The sequence below is a fragment of the Mastigoproctus giganteus genome, chromosome 3 (genome assembly GCF_048544385.1).
Source record: "Mastigoproctus giganteus isolate SK-2022 chromosome 3, ASM4854438v1, whole genome shotgun sequence".
Taxonomy (NCBI): Eukaryota; Metazoa; Arthropoda; class Arachnida; order Uropygi; family Thelyphonidae; genus Mastigoproctus; species Mastigoproctus giganteus.
Genome location: NC_143577.1, coordinates 194,079,337 through 194,090,436, shown reverse-complemented (window position 1 = coordinate 194,090,436; position 11,100 = coordinate 194,079,337). Strand labels below are relative to the sequence as shown.

Below are 11,100 nucleotides of genomic sequence, written 5' to 3'. Positions count from 1 at the left end.
AAGGGTATCATCAAAAAAGAGAAGGATGATGATATCCAGCTCAGGAGCCTATGCGTTCCAAGCCCATACTCACCAAATGTGAGTCCCTGGGGTTGAGGCATACGCGCTTCAAAATGCGATCCTGTTTTGGCGTAGAGACTCGTTTGCGTTCGGTTCCTTTTTTCCTATCAACAGAACCAATATTCTTGAGTTTGGAAAGAAATCTAGTCACTGTCGACTGATTACAAGACACTCTATAAGCAATATGACGGGAAGAACATCCTTTCTCACGTAAAGCAACAATAGCACTCTTTCTTCGTGGCGCCAACCAGTGGCATATCCGGGTAGCATCAAAAGAGGGGGCATGGCAACCAGTTCCAGGTAACTTCGTAAGGAGGACATGGTGACCAGGGTTTTCAGTTTTTTTTTAGAACGCCTCCTGCCTTCTGTTTCTTTAATGTCAATTTTTTGGTTAAGGGGGCATATGCCCTCTCTGCCCACACCTGAATACGCCCCTGGCACCAACTGCACGTAACTCGCCATCCTGACACAAGCAAGCAATTATTGCAACTCTTGCAGAACGTGCTTATAAAACTGAAAGTAGTATTTAATGCAATATTACGTCATCACCTACGCGTGTCAATCTTATCTGATGCAATCTGTAAGAAATATTGCCATATACTTACGTTATAGGTGCCAAGTTTCAACCACATCCTCCATATTCACCGGACTTAGCCACTTCGATTTCTTTCTGTTTCCATGTCTAAAGAAAGCTCCGAACGGCAAGCGCTTCGAGTCCGACCCAACAATGCTCGCACAGTCACAACGGAAGCACTTCGCAGTCTTTCGAAAAATGGCTTGCAAGAAGCATTTAATGCATGGGTACGACGGGCGAAAGTTTGTAAAGTTCAAGGGAGAATATTTCGAGAAGGAGAAATCAACAGAATATTCATATGATGACGATTAAGATAAGATCTTGCACCAGTCCTCAAGTTAAATGATCACCCCTCGTATGTGTTACTGAATGAAGAGAACTCTCCGTGGGTCGTAGTAAATTCAGTTGCGTGTTCGCTAAGTTTAAAAGAGTTAAGTACACTAAATACTAATTGCATCGTTATAATCTCAGTTGATGCACACAAGGGAACAAATTTAAATCATAAAAAATGGTCGCAGGACAATGTATGGAAATTTGCATTCAGCTAAACAGTAATTGATTGTTGAACTTCCACCGAGCATTGTGCAATATGGGTAGTTTGAATAAATTTAAAGGTTTAGAAAGATTATTGGAAGAAATGTGCAAATAAAAAATTACGCTTTTTTTTTTTTTTTTTTTTACTCCGATCATAATTGAGGGCCCACCTGGAAATTTCTCAGTATCCTGGTGACCTAATCCACCACTGGATATTGTGCCTGTATTATTGCGTATTTTTTTGTCGATTGCCTGTTTACTAGACAAAAAACCAGAGGGTTCTGAGGAATAAAACGATTACGCCATCTTTCAAGACCAACTAACTCGCTAATCTGTAAAAAATTATTAAAAATGTTTTCTGTCAAGATAGGATTCGATCCTTTTCTTGCAGTATGGAAGGATGGTAACCCTAACCACCTTGCCCTCAAAGACCGCAGAAGATGAACATTCCGCCAACTGTTAGCATAGTTTCCCCATAGAGTCACAATTAATGTCCATTGCTGTGGAAAAGAACAATTCAACAGTTATTGAGGGTAAAAGTAAAAGCAGACAATGTTAAACTTTCCTCACACATTCCTAACTACAGGCTCTGGTATTATAGATTAGATGAAAAGAACTTCAGCCATGCTGATCTGTTACTTGGGAAAAGCTGATCCCCCGCTCATCCGAAGAAAACGCTCGAAGGTTGTTGCTTTTGCTGGAATAATGAGTTGAAGAGACTGTCACAATTGGTCAGTTCAGCTGCTAGTAAACGAGGGATGGGGATGGGAAGTATTACAGGACAGCACGATGGGTCCAAAGATCTGTGTTTCCATTTTAACTATGTTTACATAGTTATATATTCTGAATATTTGAGCACTGCACATAATGGGTTTATGATTATTGGGTCTTTGTATCCTTGTATATTCTGAACCTTTGAGCAACACCTAATGAATTTATGATTATCGGATCTTTGTTTCTAATGATGTTTGGGTAAGTGGCGAAACTGCCGTCCCGCCTTCAGATCCGTCGGGGAGGGGAGAGGGTACATGGATGGCTTCATTTCTTCTGTATAGAGCACAGGGCCCTTTTGCAAATATCGCAGGGGGACCGGGGAAACAACCTAGAATTTGTAGTTTCTGGATTGTATATAAAATATTAACTGCTTATCCTATAATTCAGGTTGTGGGCTATAATTTATGTTTCTGTTTCTCGAACTGTATATCAATAACATTTATTCATCCAGTTGTGGTGTTTAGTTAGAGAAATATCAAATATTATTGAGACTTCAAATGGCCGCTGCAACTCCTTCGTGGCAGCACTGTGAGTCTGGGTTTTCAATGAATTAAGCTTTGAATAATGTGTTTAGGGCATGATTCGAGGTGTCTGAGTGATTTCCGATAAAATGCATACTTTATTATTTGTATCTAGAATTGCAGTGTACAGTGTTTTAAACGTTAATAATTCAAAGTTGATTGCCACTAAAACTTAGCTATCTTTTAATAATAATATAAATAATAAACCTCAGTTTTGTAATTACAGGATTTTGAGTTTGGTATGTAATGTTTACTTACTGAAATTTGTTAGTCATCTGTGTAAACAGTTCTAATGATGTCACGAATATTTTAAACTCGACTTCTTGTTATTTGTTTAAGTTTTAACTGAAAAGATTCAAAGAACATTTATATTAATTTTAGATGTCAACAAAAGAAAAGTTTCTGTTTAAAATAGTGGACATACCATGATATCGAAAAGTATAAAATAAGTTTTATAAGACAGGCGTATTATTAGCAGTATAAGTATTAATTTCGTAAAGTGGATTTACCTAATTGAAAACTAAAACAGAACAGATTGCTATGTGTAAGCACTGCCAAATACGAACTAGAAGCATATTCAAGCATTGTAATATATCCATTAGACACTAGAAATTCTAGGAAAGTGTCATATAATAACTTCTATTTCTCAGTCAGAACAAGTTCTGTGTTTATAGTGCACACTAATCAGTTGATATGTTCTACATGAAATAATATATCATTTCCTTGGTTGGGGACATATTATTATGCACAAAATACATTATTTGGCATATGTTGGAGACATATCAGCTGGAAAACTGTTGTTGAATTGTTTCAGTTTGTTACCATTACTAACTTCTGGGACAGGTTAATATGGTTTATAGCCTTAGGCTTGATATTCCATACTAACTTATACTAGTTCTTTTTAGTAAAGTTCATATAATTCTCATATATTTTCTGGCTCAAGGAATATGTCTGAGCACTGTATAGTGCAGTTTGGCACTGCAAATATGGAGCCCCAATGTCTGGTAGGGGGAAGACTCCAAACTTTCGTTAACTGTTAACCACATTTAAAATTCAGAATCCAAGTCACCACAAAATATAGGTAGTAGTCATTCGCTTGAAAGAAACCAATTTTTTTAAATATAATTTTGGATCTATTTGGCTCCAGATTGTGTTTTAACACTTACTATTAAAACCTAAAGACCTCTTATAAAAAAAGAAAAAAGTGTAATTTATATGCCAATAATTCATTCATTTTACTAAATCTTAAGTGCCTGTGTGCCATACAAGGAAAGGTCCTAAATTATGAACTGTATATCTAACAGTTTAGGCAAATAAGCCTCAAATAAGTCTTTGTAGCATTGAATCCCATCTTATAAAATTTGCCATATCTTGATGCTACATCCAACATTTGGATCTCAATTCATAATTACCTCGCAGGCCAAGGAAGCTCATAATTATAGCTAACAGTTTGCTTACTTCCCTTGCTGCCTCCTTTAATATAACTGGATAGATTCCATCCACCCCAGGTGCCTTTCTTATGTTTATCTTCAATAATTTCTCCTCTACTTTACTCTCAGTTATTACAAGTTTATCTAGCTTACTGCAAGAGTTTAAAAAACCACTGGCATTCCCCTCCCTGAATAACTCCCCATGCGTGAATGTAGATGCAAAATATTCATTTAGTTTGTTAGCTACCTGAGCAGGATCATCAACGGTTGAAACATCGATATCAAGTGAACCAATCTGATTCATCCCCTTCCTTCGAGAGTTTACATAAGGAAAGAACTCTTTGCTGTTTTTCTTTGCATCCTTTGCCAAAGATTTCTCGTAACCTGCCTTTGCCTGCCTAACCTCCTTTGTGACTTGGTTACAGACCAGCTTATATCTATCATAGGCTACCGTGTCACCTTTAATTTATATGTATCCCTTGCATTTTTCTTCTCTGCCACATGTCCAATTAGTTCATCTGACATCCATTTAGCCCTAAATGTTGACAGTATTTCTTAGTTGGTATGAATAGCCTAGTAGCTTCCAAGATTATTTCTTTGAATGCTTCCCATTTTGAATTTGGTAACATCATCAGTTTGTCCCACCATATAGAATTTAAATACACTCTCTGACCACCGTAGTCACCTTTATCAAAGCAGAAACCCTTCCCTTTAACCCTGATGGTAGTTACCTCTTTGAGTAAATCCCACTTCAGCACACTGTGATCACTGCCACGTAGTGGTTCCTTTATCTACAGATTCTTAATGCATGAAGAATCACTACTGATAATCAGATCAAGAGTATTACTCCCTCTAGTTGTCTCCCGAACATGCTGCTACAGAAAACAATCATCCAGTAAATCCAAAAAATCCTTGCTAGTGTGTGAGTGACCAACCCACAATTTCCAGTCAATCTCTGAGAAATTAAAATCCCCCATTATAAGACACACTGTTATGCTAGCCCACTGTATTTCTCTGCACAATTGCTCATTATACTCATCAGATTCATTAGGCCTATAACACACACCTACTCTCATTTTTCCTTTCCCAGTGTTTGTCACACCAAACAGACTCAACATTGCATTGTCCACCAACATAAATTGGATGCACTTCCTTAGATTTTGTTTCTTAACTAACAGCATAACCACTCCTCCCTTCCTGCCCTGTCTATCCTTTCTGTGCACATTGTACTCCCCAAATTCCAATTCTGCACTGCTTATGTCTGTATGACACCACATCTCTGATATCCCAACAGTATCTGCCTTTGATGTCTTGACCAGCACTTCAAGCTCATCAAATTTATTAACTATACTCCTAGCATTGGTGTACACACAAGTATACATGCACCTGTTTTTACTCTTAGTCACTGTAACACTGCCCATGTATTTACTTGTTCCACTATGAATCCCAGCAGTCCTGGAAATCCCAATTGCCTTGCTTTTTAGGCTGCTGCTCAATTGCATTTCAGTAGGAGCAGTGCAAGAATCACTTTCCCCTCTGCCAGCGGCTACTGTTAATCTATTAGTCCATGTATCTCCTAAGCTATCAGTTTTCCTATCCACCTAACTCTGCCTAGATTGCATCAGCAAATATTCTTGCACCCTTTCTATATAAATTTATCCAGTCTCTGTAGAAGCAGTCCCTCCTGTTAACAAGCACAGACCAAGCTGAGAAAAATTCTACCCCTTGAGCCTTGCACAATCTCTACATGGCCGAATTGATATGACTGGTGGTGCACGAGTCCAGCTGAGCTTGAGTCTAGCAAAATCTTCTGATTCCATGGCTTTCGTGCTGACTAATAAACGGACGTTTCTGCAAGCAATGAAAACTTAATTAACTTTATTACAGCCAATCAATAAAAAATAGAAGAACAAAATAAACTGTTCGTAATGAAGATAAAACACCTTAATATTTGCCCCTTAAAATAGGTCAAATTTGACTTTCAAATTTTGAGTCAATCTTTGAAGGAAAATTTCTCAGCCAGAAAACAAGTATAAGAACTGATATTTAGTTAGGCTGAATTTATGCAGTTGGTTAGTGGAATGTCCAAAGGAGAAGAAGACACCAAAGGTTTTTATTTCAAAGTTATGACTTTGAAAAGTCTTGCTTAAATTTGTTGCAACAAATTTTTGGTGCCAGTTTTAGATCACATTGTAAAAAATGTGGAGGTTTTTGAGCCTGGACACCAAACGTTTTGCATTCTCTGCCAAAAGTTAACTAGGTGTACCAAGTTTCAGAGCACTACCTCTCACCATTATGCAACAGTAACACTTAAAACTTTGAAAATTTTTTGTGATTTCTTCTGCATAACACAAGTGACCTCAACAAATAAAGGGGCTGGTGCTCAAGCATACTATTGAACTGAAATTTTGCACAGCTTCATTTGAAACCTGTTTAAACGTTAAGAGTAGGAGACCAGCGGAATTACTTAACAAGTACAGGTCACTGTTGAAAAAAAGCCGTGAAGTAGGGTTGAATTTGAAAGTGTCTGCAATTCTGCCCACACACGATAGGAGGGAGTATATGATGAGAGCCTTGTCGATCAATTCGGCCCTGGAAAGATTGTGCAAGGCTCAAGGGGTAGAATTTTTTTCAGCCTGGAATGTACTTGTTAACAGGAGAGATTGCTTCTACAGGGATGGGATACACTTAAATAGAAAGGGTGCAAGAATATTTGCTGATGCTATCGAGGCAGTGTTAGGTGGGTCGGAAAACTGCTAGCTTGGGGAGAGACAAAGACTAATGGATTAACAGTAGCCACTGGCAGAGGTGAAAGAGATTCTTGCACTGCTTCTATTGGAATGAGCAGAAGCCTGAAAAACAAGATGCAGGATATTTCAGAAACTGCTGGAAGTCATTGTGATACAAGTAAACACATGGGTTGTGTTAGGGTAGCTAAGAATAGAAAAAGGTGCATGCATACTTGTGTGTACACCAATGCTAGGAGTTTAGTAAATAAATTTGATGAATTTGAAGTATTGCTCAAAACATTAAAGGCAGATATTGTTGGGATATCAGGGACGTGGTGTCACACAGATATAAGGAATGCAGAACTGGAATTTGGGGAGTACAATGTGTATAGAAAGGATAGAAAGGACAGGAGGGGAGGAGGGGTTATGCTATTAGTTAAAAAACACATAAAATCCAAGGAAGTGAAGCCAGTCGACATTGATGGACAGGGCAGTGTCGAGTCAGTTTGGTGTGACATAAGCATAGGTAAATCAAAATTGAGAGTAGGAGTGTGCTATAGGCCTAATGACTCTGATGAGTATAATAAGATACTGTACAGGGAAATAGAATGGGCCAGTAAATCAGAGAGTCTTATAATGGGAGATTTTAATTTCCCAGATATTGACTGGAATTTGTGGGTTGGTCACTCACACACACCAGCAGGGCTTTTGTGGATTTATCGGATGATTGTTTTCTACACCAGCATGTTCGGGAGGCAACTAGAGGGAGTAATACTCTTGATCTGATTATCAGTAGTGATTCTTCATGCATTAGGAATCTGCAGATAAAGGAACCACTGGGTGGCAGTGATCACAGTGTGCTGAAGTGGGATTTACTCAAGGAGGTAACTACCATCAGAGGTAAAGGGAAGGGTTTTTGCTTTCGTAAAGGCGACTATGATGGTCTGAGACAGTATTTAAATTCTATACAGTGAGACCAACTGATGATGTTACCAACAGCAAATTCAAAATGGGAAGCATTCAAGGAACTAATCTTGGAAGCTACCAGGCTTTACATACCAACCAAGAAATATTGTTCAAGGTTCAGGCCTAAATGGTTGTCAGATGAACTAATGAGACATATGGCAGAGAAGAAAAATGCATGGGATACATACAAATTAATGGGTGACATGGAAGCCTGTGATAGATATAAGTTGGTCTGTAACCAAGTCACAAAGGAGATTAGGCAGGCAAAGGCAGATTATGAGAAATCCTTGGCAAAGGATGCAAAGAAAAACAAAAAACACATAAAACACATAAAATCCAAGGAAGTGAAGCCAGTCGACATCGCTGGACAGTGCAGTGTCGAGTCAGTTTGGTGTGACATAAGCATTGGGAGATCAAAATTGAGAGTAGGAGTGTGCTATAGGCCTAATGACTCTGATGAGTATAATAAGAAACTGTTCGGAGAAATAGTGGGCCAGTAAATCAGAGAGTCTTATAATGGGAGATTTTAATTTCCCAGATATTGATTGGAATTTGGGGGCTGGTCACTCACACAGTAGCAAGGCTTTTGTGGATTTATTGGATGATTGTTTTCTACATCAGCATGTTCGGGAGGCAACTAGAGGGAGTAATACTCTGATTTGATTATCAGTAGTGATTCTTCATGCATTAAGAATCTGCAGATAAATGAACCACTTGGTGGCAGTGATCACAGTGTGCTGAAGTGGGAGTTACTCAAAGAGGTAACTACCATTAGGGGTAAAGGGAAGGGGTATTGCTTTCGTAAAGGCGACTACAATGGACTGAGACAGTATTTAAATTCTATACAGTGAGATCAACTGATGATATTGCCAACAGCAAATTCAAAATGGGAAGCATTCAAAGAACTTATCGTGGAAGCTACTAGGCTTTACATACCAACTAAGAAATATTGTTCAAGGTTTAGGCCTAAATGGTTGTCAGATGAACTAATGAGGCATATGGCAGAGAAGAAAAATGCATGGGATACATACAAATTAACACGTGACACGGACGCCTATGATAGATACAAGTTGATCTGTAACCAAGTTACAAAGGAGGTTAGGCAGGCGAAGGCAGATTACGAGAGATCCTTGGCAAGGGATGCGAAGAAAAACAGCAAAGAGTTCTTTACTTATGTAAACTCTAGAAGGAAGGGGATGAATCAGATTGGTCCACTTGAGATCGATGGGTCAACTGTTGATGACCCTGCTCGGGTAGCTAACAAACTAAATGAATATTTTGCATCGACATTCACACATGAGGAGTTATTCAGCGAGGGGAATGCCAGAGGTGTAATCAACTCTAGCAGTAAGCTAGAGAATCTTGTAATAACTGAGAGCAAAGTGGAGGAGAAATTGTTGAAGATAAACACAAGAAAGGCACCTGGGGTGGATGGGATCTATCCAGTTATATTAAAGGAGGCAGCAAAGGAGGTAAGCAAACCCTTAGCCATAATTATGAGAGCTTCCTTGGACTCAGGGGAGGTACCCATTGACTGGAGATGTGCAAATGTGACCCCAATTCACAAAGGGGGATCAAAGGCTGATACAAGTAATTATAGACCTGTGAGTTTAACTTCTGTTCCCGGAAAATTAATGGAGGCACTGGTGAAAGAAGCACTGCAGGATCATCTAGACAAGACTTCAGTTATAGCTAGGACACAGCATGGTTTTGTTAAGGGGAAGTCTTGCCTGACCAATTTGATTGGATACTATGATGCAGTCACAAAAGAACTGGATGCAGGGAATAACTTTGATATTATATACTTGGATCTTAGAAAGGCTTTTGATACTGTTGCACATGGAAGACTGCTGCACAAATTGGAGCAGTGTGGCATTGGAGGCAAGTTGCTGCTATGGATAAAGGGGTGGTTGAGGGGGAGAAGACAGAGTGGTAATCAATGGACACTGCTCATCGTGGACTAATGTTATTAGTGGAGTCCCTCAGGGTTCAGTATTGGGGCCTTTATTGTTTTCTGTTTTTATAAATGATATTGATGATGGTATATCAGGCTTAATGTCCAAGTTTGCAGACGATACGAAGGTTGGCAGGGTTGTCAAGGACACTACTGACACTATGCTGCTGCAACAGGATTTGGAAAGGTTGAGCAGATGGGCTTCGAGGTGGCAAATGAAGTTTAACATTGACAAATGTAAAGTACTACATATGGGAAACAGCAACCCCAGAGCAACGTATCAACTCTGTGGTACTACACTGACAGTGGTAGAGAATGAAAGGGACCTGGGGGTGGTGGTGCAGGCAGATATGAAGTTCTCTGAGCAGTGCAGACGAGCTGCAAGAGTAGCTCATGGTGTATTGTCAATGATATATAGGAATTTTTCTAGCAGGAATAAGGAGGTGATTATTCCCTTGTATAAGGCAATGGTCAGGCCACACCTAGAGTACTGTATACAGGCCTGGAGGCCTCATTTCAGGAAGGATGTAGAGCTGCTGGAACGAGTACAGAGAAGGGCAACTAGATTGGTGAATGGGACAAAGGGGTTCTCTTACGAAGAAAGGCTTAAGTTTTGCAAATTACAGTGTCTGGAAACTAGGCACCAGCGGGGTGATCTGATAGAGGTGTACAAAGCCTTGAATGGTTTGAGCATGCTCAATGCTGATGGGATTCTTCCTCTAGCTCAGAAAAATCACCTGAGAGGGCATAAATTCAAATTGAGGAAAGACAGATGTAGGATAGATGTGCGGAAATTTGCCTTTAGCCAGCGGGTGGTTGGTGGGTGGAACAGACTTCCATCCCTTGTCGTGGAAGTTGATAGCCTAAATAAATTTAAGGCTCAGCTGGACAGGTATTTCGAACGAACAGAGGGGTGAAGTGGAAGTGGTTATTTTTATTTATTTATGTTACTTTTTTTTTTTTTTTTTTTTTTTTGGCTGATGCTGCATAAGCTTGCTTTCTTGCATCAAATGCCTCTACTAATGCTAATGCTAATGCTAAAAGAGTTCTTTACCTATTTAAACTCAAGAAGGAAAGGGATGAATCAGATTGGTCCACTGGATGTTGATGGTTCAACAGTTGAGGATCCAGCTCAGGTGGCAAACAATCTAAATGAGTATTTTGCATCTACATTCACACATGAGGAGTTATTCAGGAAGGGGAATGTCGTAGGTGAAGTAAACATTGGCAGTGGGCTAGATTATTTTCTAATAACTGAGAGGAAAGTGGAGGAGAAATTGTTGAGGATAAACATAAAAAAGGCACTCGGGGTGGATGGGATCTATCCAGTTATATTAAAGGAGGCAGCAAAGGAAGTAAGCAAACCCCTAGCCATAATTATGAGAGCTTCTTTGGACTCAGGGGAGGTACCCATGGACTGGAGATGTGCAGATGTAACCCCAATTCACAAAGGAGGATCAAAGGCTGACACAAGTAATTATAGACCTGTTAGTTTAACTTCGGTTCCAGGAAAATTAATGGAGGCACTGGTTAAAGAAGCACTGCAGGATCATCTGGA

At 39.4% G+C, this 11,100-nt stretch overlaps 1 protein-coding gene across 1 annotated transcript in view; it reads left to right on the top strand.

Annotated features, from left to right (window-relative positions):
• Positions 1 to 2,655: 2,655 nt before the first annotated feature.
• Positions 2,656 to 11,100, top strand: part of Pez (protein tyrosine phosphatase non-receptor pez) — a 297,962-nt gene continuing 289,517 nt past the window's right edge. The window contains exon 1 of the mRNA XM_090370791.1: positions 2,656 to 2,702. The gene's annotated coding sequence lies outside the window, so the exon portion shown is untranslated. The remainder of the gene's footprint in view (positions 2,703 to 11,100) is intronic.